At 49.6% G+C, this 22,182-nt stretch overlaps 1 protein-coding gene across 1 annotated transcript in view; it reads right to left on the reverse strand.

The window, feature by feature from the left end:
• Positions 1-21,483, reverse strand: part of LOC143829670 (protein S100-A5-like) — a 29,556-nt gene extending 8,073 nt beyond the window's left edge. The window contains exon 1 of the mRNA XM_077320919.1: positions 21,327-21,483. The gene's annotated coding sequence lies outside the window, so the exon portion shown is untranslated. The remainder of the gene's footprint in view (positions 1-21,326) is intronic.
• Positions 21,484-22,182: the final 699 nt, after the last annotated feature.

A 22,182-nucleotide genomic window follows, 5' to 3' on the forward strand; every position in this document is an offset into this window, starting at 1 on the left:
CCCTTCTCAACCTCCTTTTCTTCAGGCTGAACATTCCCAAGTCCCTCAACCTATCTTCATAGTTCTTGGTCCCTTGGCCCCAGATCATCCTCGTCGCTCTCCTCTGTATCCTTTCAATTCTAGTAGTAGTAGTAGTAGTAGTACCAAAGTAGTAGTACCAAAGTAGTAGTAGTAGCAGCAGCAGCAGCAGCAGCAGCAGTAGTAGTAGTAGTAGTAGTGGTACCAAAGCGTGTTTTTAAAACAGACCGTATAACAGTGTGAGGGCAGAAGGGCACCTGCACAGCAAGGAAGCCAAGCTGACCGGCTGGGCCACTGGACTCTTTACATGAGGACTGACACCCTTCACCTTGCACCCTTTCTCCTGCAGAGCATGGATGAGGGCCAGGCAGCAACCTAGGACACACACATGCACCTCAAGCTCTCCCCACAGCCACGAGCCTCTTGGGCAAGAAACATAACCATGGAGAAACATGGACATTCCCAGCTCCTGGGCTAACCTCCAGTGGTAGAGAGGATCAGGGAAGAAGAGCCTCTTATTGGCCCTCAGTCAGGGACTGCCTTACGGCCCTATTGGGGGGAATGTTCCCTAGTGGGGACCAATCAGAGGTTTGGCACGTCGTCGGAAAGACAGTAAGGTTTTTACGTGGTATGATTGACGTGCACTGGAATTTGACAAAGAGAGGGAACTGACATGGTCTCTCTATATAACTGTTTTTATCAATAGGCCATTGGCTCAAAGGTACCGGGGAATGTGAGCCAATGGCCTATTGATATTAAACCAGTTACATAAGGAAAGACTCTAGGATTGTTCCACTATTGTACAAAAAACTGATTTTGGAGGACTCGACCACTGAAGAAGTCACTGAAATCGGAAATTATCCGGAAACCGTTATGGTTGTTTCTTCATGCATATAAAAGAAACGGCCTCCCTGCCCTGTTGCTGGCTCTGCAGAGGGACTGGCTGGCCCCCGGGTGAGGCAGGAGGCTGGATTGGAGGGACCCTCCCTGGTCTGACCCAGCAGGGCTCTCCTGTGTCCTTATGAGGGGAAGGCCTCGGCCTCCCTGCCCTGTGGCTGGCCCTGCAGAGGGACTGGCTGGCCCCTGTGTGAGGCAGGAGGCTGGACTGGAGGGACCCTCCCTGGTCTGACCCAGCAGGGCTCTCCTGTGTCCTTATGAGGGGAAGGCCTCGGCCTCCCTGCCCTGTTGCTGGCCCTGCAGAGGGACTGGCTGGCCCCTGGGTGAAGCAGGAGACTGGACTGGAGGGACCCTCCCTGGTCTGACCCAGCAGGGCTCTCCTGTGTCCTTATGAGGGGAAGGCCTCGGCCTCCCTGCCCTGTTGCTGGCCCTGCAGAGGGACTGGCTGGCCCCTGTGTGAGGCAGGAGGCTGGACTGGAGGGACCCTCCCTGGTCTGACCCAGCAGGGCTCTCCTGTGTCCTTATGAGGGGAAGGCCTCGACCTCCCTGCCCTGTGGCTGGCCCTGCAGAGGGACTGGCTGGCCCCTGTGTGAGGCAGGAGGCTGGACTGGAGGGACCCTCCCTGGTCTGACCCAGCAGGGCTCTCCTGTGTCCTTATGAGGGGAAGGCCTCGGCCTCCCTGCCCTGTGGCTGGCCCTGCAGAGGGACTGGCTGGCCCCTGTGTGAGGCAGGAGGCTGGACTGGAGGGACCCTCCCTGGTCTGACCCAGCAGGGCTCACCTCTGTCCTTATGAGGGGAAGGCCTCGGCCTCCCTGCCCTGTTGCTGGCCCTGCAGAGGGACTGTCTGGCCCCTGTGTGAGGCAGGAGGCTGGACTGGAGGGACCCTCCCTGGTCTGACCCAGCAGGGCTCTCCTGTGTCCTTATGAGGGGAAGGCCTCGGCCTCCCTGCCCTGTTGTTGGCCCTGCAGAGGGACTGGCTGGCCCCTGGGTGAGGCAGGAGGCTGGACTGGAGGGACCCTCCCTGGTCTGACCCAGCAGGGCTCTCCTGTGTCCTTATGAGGGGAAGGCCTCGGCCTCCCTGCCCTGTGGCTGGCCCTGCAGAGGGACTGGCTGGCCCCTGGGTGAGGCAGGAGGCTGGACTGGAGGGACCCTCCCTGGTCTGACCCAGCAGGGCTCTCCTGTGTCCTTATGAGGGGAAGGCCTCGGCCTCCCTGCCCTGTTGCTGGCCCTGCAGAGGGACTGGCTGGCTGCTGTGTGAGGCAGGAGGCTGGACTGGAGGGACCCTCCCTCGTCTGACCCAGCAGGGCTCTCCTGTGTCCTTATGAGGGGAAGGCCTCGGCCTCCCTGCCCTCTTGCTGGCCCTGCAGAGGGACTGGCTGGCCCCTGGGTGAGGCAGGAGGCTGGACTGGAGGGACCCTCCCTGGTCTGACCCAGCAAGGCTCTCCTGTGTCCTTATGAGGGGAAGGCCTCGGCCTCCCTGCCCTGTTTCTGGCCATGCAGAGGGACTGGCTGGCCCCTGGGTGAGGCAGGAGGCTGGACTGGAGGGACCCTCCCTGGTCTGACCCAGCAGGGCTCTCCTGTGTCCTTATGAGGGGAAGGCCTCGGCCTCCCTGCCCTGTGGCTGGCCCTGCAGAGGGACTGGCTGGCCCCTGTGTGAGGCAGGAGGCTGGACTGGAGGGACCCTCCCTGGTCTGACCCAGCAGGGCTCTCCTGTGTCCTTATGAGGGGAAGGCCTCGGCCTCCCTGCCCTGTTGCTGGCCCTGCAGAGGGACTGGCTGGCCCCTGGGTGAGGCAGGAGGCTGGACTGGAGGGACCCTCCCTGGTCTGACCCAGCAGGGCTCTCCTGTGTCCTTATGAGGGGAAGGCCTCGGCCTCCCTGCCCTGTTGCTGGCCCTGCAGAGGGACTGGCTGGCTGCTGTGTGAGGCAGGAGGCTGGACTGGAGGGACCCTCCCTGGTCTGACCCAGCAGGGCTCTCCTGTGTCCTTATGAGGGGAAGGCCTCGGCCTCCCTGCCCTGTTGCTGGCCCTGCAGAGGGACTGGCTGGCCCCTGGGTGAGGCAGGAGGCTGGACTGGAGGGACCCTCCCTGGTCTGACCCAGCAAGGCTCTCCTGTGTCCTTATGAGGGGAAGGCCTCGGCCTCCCTGCCCTGTTTCTGGCCATGCAGAGGGACTGGCTGGCCCCTGGGTGAGGCAGGAGGCTGGACTGGAGGGACCCTCCCTGGTCTGACCCAGCAGGGCTCTCCTGTGTCCTTATGAGGGGAAGGCCTCGGCCTCCCTGCCCTGTGGCTGGCCCTGCAGAGGGACTGGCTGGCCCCTGTGTGAGGCAGGAGGCTGCACTGGAGGGACCCTCCCTGGTCTGACCCAGCAGGGCTCTCCTGTGTCCTTATGAGGGGAAGGCCTCGGCCTCCCTGCCCTGTTGCTGGCCCTGCAGAGGGACTGGCTGGCCCCTGGGTGAGGCAGGAGGCTGGACTGGAGGGACCCTCCCTGGTCTGACCCAGCAGGGCTCTCCTGTGTCCTTATGAGGGGAAGGCCTCGGCCTCCCTGCCCTGTTGCTGGCCCGGCAGAGGGACTGGCTGGCCCCTGTGTGAGGCAGGAGGCTGGACTGGAGGGACCCTCCCTGGTCTGACCCAGCAGGGCTCTCCTGTGTCCTTATGAGGGGAAGGCCTCGGCCTCCCTGCCCTGTTGCTGGCCCTGCAGAGGGACTGGCTGGCCCCTGGGTGAGGCAGGAGGCTGGACTGGAGGGACCCTCCCTGGTCTGACCCAGCAGGGCTCTCCGGTGTCCTTATGAGGGGAAGGCCTCGGCCTCCCTGCCCTGTTGCTGGCCCTGCAGAGGGACTGGCTGGCCCCTGGGTGAGGCAGGAGGCTGGACTGGAGGGACCCTCCCTGGTCTGACCCAGCAGGGCTCTCCTGTGTCCTTATGAGGGGAAGGCCTCGGCCTCCCTGCCCTGTTGCTGGCCCTGCAGAGGGAGTGGCTGGCCCCTGTTTGAGGCAGGAGGCTGGACTGGAGGGACCCTCCCTGGTCTGACCCAGCAGGGCTCTCCTGTATCCTTATGAGGGGAAGGCCTCGGCCTCCCTGCCCTGTTGCTGGCCCTGCAGAGGGAGTGGCTGGCCCCTGTTTGAGGCAGGAGGCTGGACTGGAGGGACCCTCCTTGGTCTGACCCAGCAGGGCTCTTCTGATTATCTAGACTGTCATCCCCTCTGGGCATTTCTTCTTTAAAAGGCATGGCGTCTTTGGCATATAAGAAAGCAGACACCTTGCCGGGTGGGGCACAGTAGCGGGGGAAGACCTCAGAGGAGGATGACATAAAAGGAGCTTGGGAAATAGACTTCAGAAGAAGGAGGGGGAAATTGCCCAATTAAAAAGGGTGGAAACGCGGAGAAAAGATTGGGTGTATATTCCCTTGAGATTGCTGGCAGTGGGGAATGCACTCCTCAGCAGCATCAGCTAACTGCACAAATTGACATTTAGCTCTCTAAGTGTTTTTGAACCTACCAAAAGCCACAGAAAAAAAGGACATGTACTTTGATGCAAAACTAATCAAAATCCATTGAGTTTCAGCACTTTTTGACACTTGGGGTGGGGGCGGGGTGTGACGATGGATTGCCCTTCTTCCATCTACACTAGACTACTGCCATGCACTCTGCTTGGGGCTTCCCTTGAAGAACACCCGGAAGCTGCAGCTGTTCCTTCCCGAGGAAGTTCTTTTGACACCATCCCTGCTATCTTCAACATGCCTGAATCACACAGAGCTGGAAGGTAACCCAAAAGGCCATCCAGTCCAGCCCCCCAGCTTCTCAGGGACTTAAAAGTCACATCTTCCTGACAGGTGCTCATCCCATCTCCTCCTCAAAACTGAATGAAGGAGACTCCACCACCCTCTGAGGCAGCATATTCCAACCCTCCACATCAGAAAAGGCTTCCTAATTTTTAAGCAAAACCTCCATGTCAGTGCTTTCTACTGTGCATTCTGTACATTCAGTACAGGTCTCTGGCCCCAAGGTGGTTCACCTGGCCTCGACTTGGGCCAGGGCCTTTTTGATCCTGGCCCCCACCTGGTGGAAGGAGCTTCCTGGAAGAGCTGAGGGCCTTTTCAGAGTTTTCACAGTTCCGCAGGGCCTGCAAGACAGAGCTGCCAGTCTTTGGGTGAGGCCAGGGATTAAGATCAACTAGGCTAGTCCATGGGATCAGGTCCCCGCTTTATCATCTGGGTGTCCCGCCTAGGAGGGCTGTTGGGGGGGGAGGTAGAACGTTCCCATCATTCTTGTTGTCTTTTGGGAGGGGGTTGTTATTTTGGGGTTTGAAGGGGTTTTATGGTTTTAATGTCCTTGAGAGGTAGCAGGGTAGAAATCAAATAATAAATTAATTAAAATATCATGACAGCATGTGACTCTCCCCTGTTTTTTACAGTGGCCAGTAACAGAGCAGAGAATCCCCTGGCATTTGCCAATACAGAAATAGTGTCTTGTCAGTTTCCAAAAAAGTCTGGTTTGGTTCAGCATCTCCCCCCCACCACACACACACACACACACACACTTTTCCCAGGCTCCTTTGTGTTACTTTTCATTCAATGAACTAAGTTTAGTGAGAAATCTGAACCAAGAGGACTTGCTTGCTGGAGGTCACTGCACAGCTCCAATAGGTGCAATTGTGTACATTATATATATAATGTATATAATATATAATGTTCCGACACCAGGTCGGAAGGTGTCCAATATGCTACTGGGGATGAGCAGACGGCTAGTACGAGTAGCGCCAGAATGAATGAAGCGGCTGGGCCAAAGCCGAAAGGACGCTCAGTTGTGGAAGTAACTGGTGGCGAAAAGACAGTCCGATGCTGTAAAGATTTTTATTCCATAGGAACCTGGAACGTCAGATCCATGAATCAAGGCAAGCTGGACGTGGTTAAACAAGAAATGAGAAGACTGAACATCGACATTTTAGGAATCAGTGAACTAAAATGGACAGGAATGGGTGAATTTAATTCAGATGACCATCAGGTATACTACTGTGGACAAGAATCTCGCAGAAGAAATGGAGTAGCCTTCATAATCAATAAGAGAGTAGGAAAAGCAGTCTTGGGATACAATCCCCAAAATGACAGAATGATCTCAGTTCGAATCCAAGGCAAACCATTCAACATCACAGTGATCCAGGTCTACGCCCCAACCACTGCTGCTGAAGAGGATGAAGTTGATCAGTTCTATGAAGCCCTACAACACCTTCTAGAAGCAACGCCCAAAAATGATGTGCTTATCATCATGGGGGATTGGAATGCTAAAGTAGGAAGCCAAAAGATAACCGGGATAACAGGCAAGTTTGGCCTTGGAGTACAAAATGAAGCAGGGCACAGGCTGGTAGAATTTTGTCAAGAGAATACAATGGTCATAGCAAACACTCTTTTCCAGCAACCCAAGAGACGACTCTACACATGGACATCACCAGACGGTCAACACAGAAATCAGATTGACTATGTGCTCTGCAGCCAAAGATGGAAAAGTTCTATCCAGTCAATAAAAACAAGACCAGGAGCTGATTGTGGTTCAGATCATGAGCTTCTTGTTGCAAAATTTAGGCTTAAATTGAAGAAAGTAGGGAAAAGCACTAGGCCACTCAGGTATGAACTAAATCATATCCCCGACGAATACACAGTGGAGGTGACAAATAGATTTAAGGAATTAGATTTGATAGACAGAGTGCCTGAAGAACTATGGATGGAGGTTCGCAACATTGTACAAGAGGTAGCAACTAAAACCATCCCAAAGAAAAAGAAATGCAAGAAATCAAAATGGCTGTCTGAGGAAGCTTTACAAATAGCTAAGGAGAGAAGGGAAGTGAAAGGCAAGGGAGAAAGAGAAAGATACACCCAACTGAATGCAGAATTCCAGAGAAAAGCTAGAAGAGATAAGAATGCCTTCTTAAATGAACAGTGCAAACAAATAGAAGAAAACAATAGAATCGGGAGGACCAGAGATCTTTTCAAGAAAATTGGAGATATGAAGAGAACGTTTCATGCAAAGATGGGTATGATAAGGGACCAAAATGGTAGGGACCTCACAGAAGCAGAAGAGATTAAACAAAGGTGGCAAAATTATACAGAAGAACTATACAAGAGCGAGCTTAACATCCCTGATGACCACAATGGGGTAGTTACTGACCTGGAGCCAGACATCCTGGAATGTGAAGTCAAATGGGCCTTAGAAAGTCTGAGTAACAATAAAGCTAGTGGTGGTGACAGCATTCCAGTTGAACTATTCAAAATCTTAAAGGACGATGCAGTAAAAGTGCTACACTCAATATGCCAGCAAATTTGGAAAACTCAACAATGGCCACAGGATTGGAAAAGGTCAGTTTACATTCCAATTCCAAAGAAGGGCAATGCCAAAGAATGTTCAAACTACCGCACCATTGCACTAATTTCTCATGCTAGCAAAGTTATGCTCAAAATCCTACAAGCTAGGCTCCAGCAATATGTGGACCGAGAACTTCCAGAAGTACAGGCAGGATTTCGAAGAGGCAGAGGAACTAGAGATCAAATTGCCAACATACGCTGGATCATGGAGAAAGCTAGGGAGTACCAGAAGAACGTCTACTTCTGCTTCATTGACTATGCTAAAGCCTTTGATTGTGTGGAGCACAACAAATTGTGGCAAGTTCTTAAAGAGATGGGAATACCAGAGCATCTTATTTGTCTCTTGAGAAATTTATATGCAGGTCAAGAAGCAACAGTGAGAACTGAACATGGAATCACTGACTGGTTCAAAATTGAGAAAGGAGTTCGGCAAGGCTGTATACTGTCACCTTGCCTATTTAACTTGTATGCAGAGCACATCATGAGAAATGCGGGATTAGAGGAGTCACAAATTGGGATCAAGATTGCAGGGAGAAATATCAACAACCTCAGATATGCAGATGATACCACTCTAATGGCAGAAAGTGAAGAGGAACTAAAGAGCCTGTTGATGCGGGTGAAGGAGGAGAGTGCAAAAGTTGGCTTGAAACTCAACATCAAGAAAACAAAGATCATGGCATCCGGCCCTCTCAATTCCTGGCAAATAGATGGGGAAGAAATGGAGACAGTGACAGATTTTATTTTCCTGGGCTCCAAGATCACTGCAGATGGGGACTGCAGCAAAGAAATTAAAAGACGCTTGCTCCTGGGGAGGAAAGCTATGGCAAATCTAGACAGCATCCTAAAAAGCAGAGACATCACCCTGCCAACAAAAGTGCGTTTAGTCAAGGCTATGGTCTTCCCAGTTGCAATGTATGGCTGCGAAAGTTGGACCATAAGGAAGGCAGAGCGTCAAAGAATTGAGGCTTTTGAACTCTGGTGCTGGAGAAGACTCTTGCGAGTCCCTTGGACTGCAAGGCGAACAAACCGGTCAGTCCTAGAGGAGATCAGCCCTGACTGCTCTTTAGAAGGCCAGATCCTGAAGATGAAACTCAAATATTTTGGCCACCTCATGAGAAGGAAGGACTCCCTGGAGAAGAGCCTAATGCTGGGAGCGATCGAGGGCAAAAGAAGAAGGGGACGACAGAGAATGAGGTGGCTGGATGGAGTCACTGAAGCAGTAGGTGCAAACTTAAATGGACTCCAGGGAATGGTAGAGGACAGGAAGGCCTGGAGGATCATTGTCCATGGGGTCGCGATTGGTCGGACACGACTTCGCACATAACAACAAAATATATATATATATATATATATATATATATATATATATATATATATATATATATATATATATATATATATATATATATATATATATATATATATTGGATGCTACCCCCCAACACACCACAAGTGACGTTCTCACCCCTGAGTGAGGAATGTATGGGAGTTTTATTGTAGCTGCAGTACAAATGCACCAGAGAGGTACAAATGGTGCATGGGATCGGATGTCAGTGTACTGGTTGCCTCACCAGGAGGATTCCTGCTCCTTTGAATCATAGAATCATAGTGTTGAAAGGGACCTCCAGGGTCATCTAGTCCAACCCCTTGCAGGATGCATGAAATTCACAACATTTGAGCAGACTTCCTCCCTGCCTGCTTCCAGAACAGACAGAACAGTCCTCTATCATCAAACCATAGAGCAGGACGGGACCCTACAGGCCATCTAGTCCCACCAGCTGCTCAATGGAGGGCCAGCCTCAAACATCCATGATAAGACTCTGTCCAGCCCCTGCTTGAAGCCTGCCAGTGAGGGGGAACTCCCCATCTCCTTAAGCAGTTGATTCCTTTGCTGAACTACTCTGTCTGTGTAATGTTTTATCCTGATATCTAGGCAGTAGATCGTGGGTTCAAGGAAACCAGGGCCCCGGGAGTTCAATCAGTTCCTTATTCTGATCTCAGCATGAGGTTATAAGAGCCAAAACTGAACTAAGAAAACCCTAGAGAAGCCTTGCTCGTTCGTTGCTTTCGCAGGTGTAAAGGGGGGGGAAAGGCGATCGCTTCTCCGGAAATTCGGGGCAAGAACGGGGGAGGGACTTTCTTTCTACCGCGACATTGAGAACGCACATATCTTTTCCTGGTTTGTGCGCAGAAGTATAGTGGTTTTTTCAGGGGGAATCCACTTTTCCCAATTCCCCGAAAAGCGCTACAACAAAGCGCTTTTTGCGGGAGTGTTGCAGGAGTGTTGCAGATTGTGTGTGACGTCATGCGGAACGTTGAATTTGTAGCGTTTCCCAAAGGTAAGAATTCTGCTACATTTAAGTCGTGCGGAATGGCCCTTGATATCCAACACGTTCTACACGTAGTTGAAAGCCCTTCCTGCGGGTCCTGTCCTCTGCTGCCAACGGGGACTGCTCCCTGCCCTCCTCCAAGGGACACCCTTTCAGATACTCCAAAAGAGCCATCCTGTCCCCTCTCAGCCTCCTCTTCTCCAGGCTGAACATTCCCAGGTCCCTCAGCCTTTCCTGACAGGGCTTGGTTGCCAGGCCCCGGATCATCCTTGTCACTCTCTTCTGCCCCCTCTCCATTTTGTTCATAGAATCATAGAATCATAGAGTTGGAAGGGGCCATACAGGCCATCTAGTCCAACCCCCTGCTCAACGCAGGATCAGCCCAAAGCATCCTAAAGCATGTCCTTTTGGAAGTGAAAACTTTTTCTGAAAAGCTACCAGAAGGTGTTCGTGGGAAATGGGCCTAACCCTGCAGCGAGAACTTCCAAAGTCTCTGTCGGTTCAAAGCTTTTCTACGGGATCTCTGCGATGGGAGAATGCAGAGCCTACAAAATGCCTCTCTTTGGCACGGAGAGTCTCTTTTTTTTTGGCATTTCTCCCTAAGAAACCACTATTGCTGTTCTGCCAGTACGTACTCTGTGACATTTCCCAGACGAAAGCAGAGATGAGATAAGCTTGATACATCCTCATTTTCATATCAGGGATCACTGAACAAGCCCTTTCCTTGCACAGGAGGAGACTGCTAAAGGCTCCTTCGGTTTACTCCACGAGAGCCTCACCCCTGCTGATTCAAATGGCTAGAGATCGGCAGGTGTTTAGATTAGAGATATGTTTGGAAAAATCAAGATGTCCCCACAGTAGAGGTGGCTGCACACAGAAGCTTATGCCTTGAATGAACTTTGTCACTCTTTAAGATGCCATGGGACTCAAACGGCATTCTGTTCCTTCAGACCAAGAAGAAGAAGAGTTGGTTTGTATAACCTGCTTTTCGCTGCCTGAAGGAGTCTCAAAGGAGCTTACAATTGCTTTCCCTTCCTCTCCCCACAACAGACACCCTGTGAGGTAGGTAGGGCTGAGAGAGCTCTGAGAGAACTACTCGGTGAGAACAGCTCTAACAGGACTGTGACTAGCCCAAGGTCACCCAGCTGACTGCATGTGGAGGAGAAATGGGGAATCAAACTCGGCTCTCCAGGTTAGAGGCTGCCACTCTTAACTTCTGTACCAAGAAGAAGAGCTGTGGGTTGGTTGGTTTGTTTTGAACCGCAGGTTTTGACTACCTGAAGGAATCTCAAAGAGGCTTGCGGAGGGAGGTGAAGCTGAGAGAGCCCTGATATCACTGCTCGGTCAGGACGGCTTTATCAGCGCAATCCCAAGGTCACCCAACTGGCTGCATGTGGGGGAGTGCAGAATCAAACCTGGCATGCCAGATTAGAAGCATGTCACACTCCTAACTGCTACACCAAACTGGCTCTCCCTCCTCGCCCTGACTTCTCCAGGCTGAACATTCCCAAGTCCCTCAGCCTTTTCTGCCCCCACTCCATCCTTCATCCTTATTGGGACTTTTGGGCTAGATGCGGCCCTATATCCCTCCAGAAGAATGGAGGTTTTACAGAGCGTTTGCAGTTTTTGATTACCTTCTATAGATTAGGCACGGATCCAGACTTACAGTGCTTTGAGGTTTAAAATGAATAACCTTTAGTAGAAAGATTATAATAAGATTATAATAATCTTTAATAGAACGATTATACAGTGCACAAAAGCGAGTAGTTACAAAGAAACACATAGCAAGCTCCTGTGGCTAAGCTGCAAGCAGGAATGCATGCCCATACATCAGCCAATGGAGAGAGCTGAGAGACAAATGGAAGATTCCTTCCGCCTGGCCAGCCAAGATCCTTCTCTTCCTGGAGAGCCAGAAGTGGGTGGTGGCTTTAACAAAAGGCTCTCCCAGGCTTGAAGTCCCTGCAATCCCAGTCATGACCTTTTGGTGTCACTAGTGAGCACACCGGAGCAGCTTAGCTGTTTAACAGCTTAACAATAACCCTTCACGGTTCTCCACCAAATTCCTTGCAATGCCAACACTTCACCATGCTTCTGAATCTACCTATTTGAAAGTTGAGTAGACCCAAGCCATTCCCCCTATGGACAAGGCTTCTCCACTACCGACTCCGTTCTTTAGCCTTTGCGACCAATTAGCAAACCTGCTTGCTCCTTTGCTAACAAGCCAAGATAGAGAGTCTAGAAGCAGAGGGATGGTGGCCTTGGGAGACACTGGCAGGGGAGGAAATTGGCATCCACCTGTGTCTTCTCCAAGGGGATTCTGCAGGTTCTCTGTGCTATTTTCGGAAGTTGGCCTTGGAAAACCCAATATTTTGCTCTCGCTTCTCCTCCAGAAACAATCTCTGCTGTCTGGAGATCAGATTTGGTTCGGTGAGATTGATAAGGCCCTACCAGGAAGTTGGCAACCAGCTGTTATGTGCATGCTTGTGACAAACCATGTCTGGGCCTGCCTCTTGCATCCTTAGCCTCCCACGCTGTCATTGCTACATTCTTTTTATTAGACCCTGCAAAGGCTGTTAGAGCTGCTAAATACGGGTTGAGAAATTTCTTGGGTTTGGGGAAAGACCTTAGCGTGGATGGCATACCATAGAGTCTGGTCTCCAAAAATGTCGTTTCCTCCAGGGGAACTGTAAACTGAATATTTGTTTGTTTGTTTGCTAATTTATTTATATTTCTTTACCGTCCATTTCTTTGCAGCGTTGGGCGGTTTACATTGAACGTTAAATAACTTACATGGAACGTAAGTAAATCAAAGCAACTTTCACCAAAGGGCAACAAAGAGGTTGGTGAGGGGTTTGGAGACCAAGATATATGAAAAAAGGTTAGGGGAGCTTGGTCTGTTTAGAGTGGAGAGGAGATGACTGAGAGGGGATCTGATAACCATCTTCAAGTATTTAAAAGGGAGCCATATGGAGGATGGAGCAGAGTTGTTCTCTCTTGCCCCGGAGGGATGGACCAGAACCAATGGGATGAAATTAATTCAAAAGAAATTCTGTCTAAACATCGGGAAGAAGTTCCTGACAGTCAGAGCGGTTTCTCAGTGGAACAGGCTTCCTCGGGAGGTGGTGGGTTCTCCATCTTTGGAGATTTCTAAACAGAGGCTGGAAAGCCATCTGATGGAGAGGCTGATTCTGTGGAGGCTCAAGGGGGTGGCAAGTGATAGTGGATGAGCGAGAGGGTTGTGAGTGTCCTGCATAGTGCAGGAGGTTGGACTAGATGACACATGAGGTCCCTTCCAACTCTATGATTCTATGATTCTATGATTCTATGATTCTATGATTCTATGATTCTATGATTCTATGATTCTATGATTCAATAAAACATCAAAAGATTACAAAACCACATTTATAATATAAATAACAATTAACAGTAGCATTGAGAGAGTCATGGGGGGGCGTCTGGGGGGGACCAGCAGGTGTTCTGAGTCGGTTGGACTCAAGTAGTTCAGCAGACGAATTGACTGTCTAAGGAGGTAGTGAGCTCCCCCTCTCTGACTGTCTTCAATCAGCATCTAGATAACTTATCATGTATGCTTGAGGTTGACCCTGAATTGAGCAGAGGGTTGTACTAGGTGACCTGTGGGGCCCCCTATGATTCTATGATTCTTCAACTGATCTCTCGGTAGTTTGTCAATTGTGATTTTGAGAGATCTCCAGGCCCCACCTGGAGGTTGGCAAGACAGCAACAGCCTCAATCTGCCAATATTAACCTAGAATGCAATGCTTTCTACGGGTCACACCATAAGTAGAAGATCACTCCATTGGGGGATTTGTGGTCATTTGGCAATCCTACTCCAGTGTGGTGTAGTGATTAAAGCGTCCAGGTAGAATCAGGGAAATCTGAGTTTGAATTCTCACTCATACTGGCTGGGCAAGGTTCTCGGGGTAACCTACCTCACAGGGTTGTTGTGAGGATACAACAGAGGAGAGGAGAGTTGCTCTAAGTCAAGGCAGGGTATACCAGGGGCAGCCAAACAGTGCCTTTCTCCAGATGTCCAGGGTCTACAATTACCATGAGTGGCTGCCAACACGGCCAACCGGCAGGGCCTCATGGTCATTGTAGTCCATGGACATCAGGAGAGCCACCTGGCAGGGGTGTTGTGTGAATACAGGAGAGGAGAGGGAAATGACGTAAACTGCTTCAGGTCCACGTAGGGGTGAAAAGCAGGATGTAAATAAAGTTAGTAAATAAATAAATCGTTCCCCCGGCCCCCAGTCACAGTGGACGGTCACGGACATACAGGCCTAGTTTCGGCACTTCATGTTCACTCACGCAGCTCAAACAGCTAAAGCCTGCCCACCAGGAGATCTATGGGATTGTGTGCAATGAGTCACTGCCGATCAATATGCCCACTGGGCACTGCCCCAATACATGAGAGGAACAAAGGGCGCTCTAAGCTCAGAAATAAATGGACATTTGAAAAGATGACTGGTATTTGCTTTAGCAAAGGAGTGGGTGGGGCATTAATCGCTCAGGAACTGGATAAAGGACTGTGACAGAAAGACAGTAAAACTGTGACCAAAGAGGGGCTGGGCTGGCCTTTAAAGAACCCTGATGTTGTTTGAGGAAATATAAAACATCAAAAGAGCCCAGATGGATCAGAGAAGTGGTTGATCCAGTCCAGCCTCCGATCTCACACAGTGGCCAGCCAGTCCCTCTGCAGGGCCAGCCACAGGGCAGGGAGGCCAAGGCCTTCCCCTCATAAGGACACAGGAGAGCCCTGCTGGGTCAGACCAGGGAGGGTCCCTCCAGTCCAGCCTCCTGCCTCACCCAGGGGCCAGCCACTCCCTCTGCAGGGCCAGCAACAGGGCAGGGAGGCCGAGGCCTTCCCCTCATAAGGACACAGGAGAGCCCTGCTGGGTCAAGCCAGGGAGGGTCCCTCCAGTCCAGCCTCCTGCCTCACCCAGGGGCCAGCCAGTCCCTCTGCAGGGCCAGCAACAGGGCAGGGAGGCCGAGGCCTTCCCCTCATAAGGACACAGGAGAGCCTTGCTGGGTCAGACCAGGGAGGGTCCCTCCAGTCCAGCCTCCTGCCTCACCCAGGGGCCAGCCAGTCTCTCTGCAGGGCCAGCCACAGGGCAAGAAAATCCCCTTCAAGAAACAGAGCAGGGCTGGCAATCAGAGATGGCCACCTTCAGCCACTAGATTGGGGTTTCTCAACCAGGGGTCCGTGAAACCCTGGGGTTTCTTGACAGCCCTGGAAGGGTTTCCCAAATGGGTGGAAGTGAATTCATTTTTAATATATTTTTTCAAATTTATAAAACATGTATTGGCTGATATGACCATATAGGGTCATGTTGACCCCACCCCCTGCTCCAAATGGCCATGATGGGCCTGGAGGGGGAAGAAAGGGGAGGGGCCCCGGGTGGGCGTGTCCACAGCTCTTCCTCCCAACCACATTCTGCATGATTGCTCCACTTCTGGGCTTTCTCGAAGCCTGAAGAATGTTTCAGGGAAACAAATTTAGAGTCCAGGGGCACCTTTATGACCAACAAAGTTTTATTCAAGGTATGAGCTTTTCGTGTGCCCACACACTCCCTCAGATACCCACTTTTATTGTTCCTCAACTGTAAAAAAGGTTGATAAAAGCTGCTCTAGATTGCACTAAAGTGAAACAGAGGAAGCTGTGCTTTCCAAGCAGCCAGAAATAAAATCCCTGCTCACAAGTGAAGGTCGAGGCCTCACGGAGTGTGCCAAGCCAAAATCCAAAGGAGCCTCTTGAATCATCGAGCCGGATGCCTGCTCTGACTCAGAAAGCAACTGTTGTGGGATGGGGAGGGCGTTGTCCGGCCCGGAGCTACCAGCTATGAAACTGTGCTGCTAATTCTAAACTCTGAATTCGAATCAACGTGTGGAGCAGGGTCGAAAGGGACTTGCACATCTGGAAGCCAGTGAACAGCTGGCAGTTTGAAACCGAAACCTCTTTCAGACCAAGCTCCAGGCATTTTTACCATGCTCTTCCCACAGTGAGCACCGGGGAGCATGCAAGTGCTCCTCTGCACTCACAACATCCCCACGAGGTAGACCAGACCGAGATGGCCATGGCGATGCCTCCAGCTTTGGCTGAGAAGGTGTTTGAATATAGATTCTAACTAGCACACCCACAAAAAAACAGCCTTCATAATCCGTTTTGGTAGCCAGTTGCGACCGGATTTTTTGCGTTATTTCAGAGACAATTGTTTTAACAACTGGCTGCGAATGGGCGTTATTTCCCTTTGCCTCCAGAGCTGTTTGGATCCAGTTAGCTTGTTGCATCTACAGACCTGCTGAGGACCAAACTTGAAGTCCAAGGCAGGATCGTTCTTTACAATGTAATTGATCGATGCTAGGTCCCGTCTGCCAGATCCAGTCAGTTTAAACTGGAACTGGCCAATCGCATACAGAAGAAGAAGAAGAAGAAGAAGAAGAAGAAGAAGAAGAAGAAGAAGAAGAAGAAGAAGAAGAAGAAGAAGAAGAGTTGGTTCTTATACACTGGTGGGAAGAACCAGCATTTGCTTGTGTCTCTGGGGATTTTCGGTTTGGCTCAGTTACTTTTTAACTATGTTGGGGTCTTAAGCTTGCATCACTTCTGGTGTCCTTGTCCATCTCTAAACCCACAGACTTGACAGAGCCATTCCTGGGGTCAACAGTTTGCTTCTGTTTTCACCACTGCATTCTACTTCTGAATCTCTCTTGGGTGCTGTTTGGAATGCCTTCAGTGGTTCCAACAGCACCGTGCATTCTGCCCCCCCCCCCGTGCATTTTCGCCATGCGATCTTCCATGAGCTCTTTTATTTACTATTCTATACAGAACACTATTGAGATGCCTTGGCACCATAGCAATACATCAGGCACTTCCACACCTGCTAAATCATGCGGTTTTGATCCCCTTCAGCCGCCATTTGCAAGTGGATTTGGGAATTTTAGTGTGCAGGAAAGTGCCCATTAAGAATAGCTATATCCCTGCAAAAAACAGACATGTCACAATAGAAATTGATGGCGAAGAGATTGTATGTATTTTTTTTTTGGATCACAAATGGAAATTAAGTGTCGAATTGCTCTGGGTTGCTCAGCAATGATAAGGTTGACCCAAGCATGGAATAGCAAGATTGTAAGCCTCATTACCAAAGATTAGTTTGATCTATCATATTTCCAGTAGCCATTTGTGGCTATGAAAGTTGGACGAGGAAAAAATCGGACAGGAGGAGAGTTGATTTGTGTGAACTGTGGTGCAGGAGAAGACTTCTGCAGATTCCGTGGACAGCAAAATTCACAAAAAAGAAAATACGAGAGTGCAGAAAACCTGGTCTATCACGGGAAGGCAAAATCATAAAACTCCGCCTCACTGACTTTGGCTTTATCATGCAATCCAATTCATTGGAGAAAGGAACTGTGCTAGGACTGGTTAGTGGTAAAAGGAAAGCAGGCCGACAAAGAACACGGTGATTAGATACGATCAAAATGGACACCAGCTATCCAGGTTCTGGTGTTTCGCAGGGCCTGCAAAACGGAGCTCTTCCAGGTCTGTGGTTGAGCCCGATGTGGCAAGGAAGATCTGCATGGCCCCCTTCCAGGATAGAGCAGTGTGAATGGCAGCTGCGGATTCCATCTGCCCCCTTCTTCCCGCCTCCCTCTATGGGAGTCTTAGTGGGGGGGAATGTAATGTGGCTGCATTGTTTTCTTCAGCGTATCTTTTCTTAATTGTATTTATGGATCTGTGTTTTTTGTCTGGGGTTTTATTGGGGATTTTATTCAGACTTTGTAACTTGCAACGTGCCGTTTGGGAGCAGCGGGAAATAAATTGAAATAATAATAGTAATAGTAGTAGTAGTAGTAGTAGTAGTAGTAGTAGTAGTAGTAGTAGTATCCAACTAAAATAAGTGGTGTGAGATCGAAAAACATGGCGACAGTTGATCCATAGGCTCACCAAGAGTCAGACACAACTGCATGGCTAACATCATCATCATATTGGTCCAGCAGAATAGTCAAAACAAAGTTCAGGGGAGATTGTACGGCGCTGTGTGAAATGGCCAGATTACTTGAGAGATGGCTCATTCACGGGAGGAAATTGTCTGTAGGAAGCCTCTGTCCCTGACCCTGTATCGTTTTACTTGGAACTGGGACAGGAACAAAGAACATTCAGTGTAGAGCAGTAATGCAAAAGGGGCCGAGATCTCTGAGCAACAGGAGGTTGATCTCAAGAGGCCGTTGAAAGCTTACTGCTCAGCACTCCCTTTCGCTAGGGAAATTTGAGATCCTGTGCACAAACAGGTGCGGGAGAGATGGCATGAAAAAGCTACCCAGTGGCAATGAAAATTGTTCTGCCCGTGCTCAGAGGCACTCCCAAGCTCTGGGGATGCAAATTGTTACTGTTACTGTTATTGTTACCTGCCACTCCCAAGCAGGCTCATGTCGGGTTACAGATGTCCAGTTAAAAGCCCCATTAAAACCCCGTTAAAAATGGACAGAAAAATACCAATACAGTAAAACTAATAGTCCACAACATGGTGGAAAAACCCCAACCCCCACCTCTAGAGGGAGGAGGGAGGGGAGGCAAGATAATCAAAGCTGGAGCTTGACATTATTATTATTATTATTATTATTATTATTATTATTATTATTATTATTATTATTATTATTATTATTATTATTATTATTATTATTATATTTATACCCCGCCTCCCCCCGAAGGCTCGAGGCGGCTTACATAACCCCGTCCCCTAAAACCATAAAATGACAATAAAAACCAATAATTTACAGTAACTGTAACAGCGATGGCGTAATCTACTCATTTGCTCTCCGCACCCTCATCTACGGAGGGGGGTGACGTTCTCTACCGCCAGTTTGTGAGGGGGGGGCTGATTAGAATCTGAGGCTGTCATTGGCGGCCCTTATTCAGATCAGAGTACAGCGGCCAGGGCTTCACGTATTTGTTTCATGTATTTCCATCCCATTTTTTTCCCAAGCAGTCTTCCAAGTATACATCACACTTTGTTTTCACAACATCCCAGTGAGGTAGGCAAGTGAATATATAGTGCCCAGCCAAAGGTCATTTCATAGCAAATGCAGATCTGAACTCGAGTCTCCTAAATCCTGTGCTAACACATACCCATAGCTCAGAGCTGGTACTCACCCCTTTGAAAGAAATGGCCAAGCGAACAATAAGAAATACTAAGAGATACCTTTTAAGCTCGTACTTTGGCCCTATGAGCCCCAGACATAAGGAGTCACCAAGTAGTCATCAAAATGGCCTAGAGACAGAATAGAATCAAGGAAGCCCAGGTTCAAATTCCCACACTCCCACGGAAACTTGCTGGGAGAGCATGGGCCATTCACTCTCAGCCTAGCCTACCTCATTACCATGAAGATTGAGAGGAGAGATGAAATTAATACTATGGCCAGCCTTGCCATCTTGAGTGCAGGTTTAATAGGAATAGGCACAGCAGCTGTCCAGACCCAGCACTGAGTCCTGCTCGTTGTTCCACCTCCACCTCCTGATGGCGGGACAGGCCAAAAAAGATGGGTGGCAGAAGAAGCAATGGTGCAGCAAGTGGAACTCATTGCCGGACTTGGCCAGCCACCACTGTCTGTCTTCCTTTCCATCTACAGGTGCGCTCCCTGGGGTGGGACAAACAGACATCACATCCGTAGTCATTTCCGCTTCAGGGAGTATGCCAGTAGATGTGTTTCCACATCAACAACATTTGAATCGAGTGGAACATTTTTAAGACCAACAAAGTTTAATTCTGGATATAAGCTTTCACGTGCATGCAATAAGCCCTACATGGGGGGGGGGGGGGGTTAGTTCCCTGGAAGGGCTAGTTTGAGTCCAAATGCATAAGTAACTGAACAATGAAGCTGGGTAAGATTGGATTAATGCAGTCGGTAAGACCTGTAAATAGCAGTGAATTCGCACACAGAATAAAGGATAAAGGAAGACCCGAGTTCAAATCAATCTGAATTCAGCAGGATCCACAACATAACAAACTAAGTAAGTGCAGATTCAGCCCAGTGATTGAGTGATTTACCATGTGCAGATGCACACCTCTTCAAATATATTAAAACACTTTTCAAGCCTTAAATAGGGGAGGGGGGAGTTGCCAGAAAGGGCTAGTTGGCATCCAGACACATAAATCACTGAGCAATAAGTATCACTAAGGTGGCATGACCTGCCAACAGCAGCAAATTAGCATAGCAATAAAACAGGCAACCAACAGATGTGAGAACTGAGTCTGATTGGTACCTTGAAGACCAAGAAGGTTTAATTCTGGGTAAAAGCTCTTGTGGGCAGGCACACTTCATCCAAAACATCGAAATAGACTTGCTCAAACCTTACGTATAGCTAGAGAGAGGGTGATGAGAATCATTTCTAGGAAGGACTCGTTAGAGGTAAGATAAACATTTAACAGAGAAGAAGAAGAAGAAGAAGTTGGTTCTTATATGCCGCTTTTCTCTACCCGAAGGAGTCTCAAAGCGGCTTATATTCGCCTTCCCTTTCCTCTCCCCACAACAGACACCCTGTGAGGGAGGTGGGGCTGAGAGAGCCCTGAGATTACTGAAGAAGAAGAAGAGTTGGTTCTTATATGCCGCTTTTCTCTACCCGAAGAAGTCTCAAAGCGGCTTCCATTCGCCTTCCCTTTCCTCTCCCCACAATAGACACCCTGTGAGGGAGGTGAGGCTGAGAGAGCCCTGAGATTACCGAAGAAGAAGAAGAGTTGGTTCTTATATGCCGCTTTTCTCTACTCGAAGGAGTCTCAAAGCGGCTTACAGTCGCCTTCCCTTTCCTCTCCCCACAACAGACACCCTGTGAGGGAGGTGAGGCTGAGAGAGCCCTGAGATTACTGAAGAAGAAGAAGAGTTGGTTCTTATATGCCGCTTTTCTCTACCCGAAGGAGTCTCAAAGCGGTTTACAGTCGCCTTCCCTTTCCTCTCCCCACAACAGACACCCTGTGAGGTGGGTGAGGCTGAGAGAGCCCTGAGATTACTGCTCAGTCAGAGCAGCTTTATCAATTCCGTGGCGAGCCCAAGGTCACCCAGCTTGCTGCTTGTGGAGGAGTGCAGAATCAAACCCGACTCGCCAGATTAGAAGCCCTCATTCCTAGCCACATTTAACTGAGCACTTGTTTTTTATGCCCTGCTTTCTCTCCCCACAATAGGTGCCCTCTGAGTTAGGTGGGCTGAGAAAGCCTCGACATTACTGTTCTGTAAGAACAGCCTATCAGGACTGTGACTAGCCCAAGGTCACCCAGCTGACTGCCTGTGGAGGGGCAGGGAATCCAACCCGGCTCACCAAATTAGAAGCAGCTGCCCTAAACCACTACAACCAAGAGCCAACAAACAGGTGTGAGAACTAAGTTTGAGTCCATTTGGCATCTTGAAGCCCGACAAAGTTTAATTCAGGGTATCAGCTTCCTGCGGCCCTGCAGAAAGGTTGAATTTGAAGAACTGTGCATGCCTGCGAAAGCTGATACCCTGAATTAAACTTTGTTGGGGCGATGAAGGGAAGGGAGCTCGTTTGGGGAGTGAAAAGCAGGTTATAAAAAAGATACAACTCTTCTCAAAATACCAACATGAGACAAATGCTCTCTTTGTAATGAGCCATTCCAGGAACAGGGACAGTCAGGCGGCATATAGGAAGCAATTTCAGGAGAAGCAATTAACAAAAGATCAAATATAATGTAAGATCACAGGGACTCACCGGATGAGAAAAAAACCTTTCGGCTACACCCTTGAAAGGCAGAGAGGAGTGTGGTGCTTTCCCTCTCTTCGATGTACTTTGGGGCCTTTCCCCAGAGACGGATGCAAGCGGTAAGCAAGAGAGGAAATTTGTTTGTCCGTGGCGTTGCTAGGAACCATCTCTGGAGACCACCCGGCTTCCCCACCTTTACCTCTGGTTGTTTTCTGCAATCATCCTTCTTTGTCTCTGGGCCTTAGGTACGATTTAAGGTAACCACACAGTTTTCTCCCACCCTACCCCGCAAACGGGGGTTCTGCGTTTGGCAGACAGAAACGCAACAGGTAAAGCTGTATCTCTCATGGGGTCCGCACCCCAGACAAGACAGCCCCCGGCAGGCTTCTATCCAACACGCGGTCATTAAAGATGGAAGAACACTGTCAAGAGGAAAACACGTTAAATTAGCCAGGAAATGCAATCCCCAAAACTTGAAGACAGCCAAGTTTTTATGGGGTTTTAAAGGTTTTATATGGACATATTGTACCCTGCCACAAGCCAGTTCTGGGAGTTGCGGGTAATAAGTCAAGACAGACACAGACAGACAGGAAAGAGAGAGAGAGAGAGAGAGAGAGAGAGGGAAAGAAAGAAAGAAAGAAAGAAAGAAAGAAAGAAAGAAAGAAAGAAAGAAAGAAAGAAAGAAAGAAAGAAAGAAAGAAAGAAAGAATCAGGGACTTCTCAGTTTAGAAAAGAGACAACTGATGGGGGACATCTGAGAGATATATAAAATTATGCATTGGATGGAGAGAGAAAGTGGACAAAAGAGAACTTCCTCTCCCTCTCCCAAGGTGCTAGAACTCAAGATGGGCAGTAGGTTCAGGAC

Source organism: Paroedura picta, chromosome 1 (genome assembly GCF_049243985.1).
Source record: "Paroedura picta isolate Pp20150507F chromosome 1, Ppicta_v3.0, whole genome shotgun sequence".
Classification (NCBI taxonomy): Eukaryota; Metazoa; Chordata; class Lepidosauria; order Squamata; family Gekkonidae; genus Paroedura; species Paroedura picta.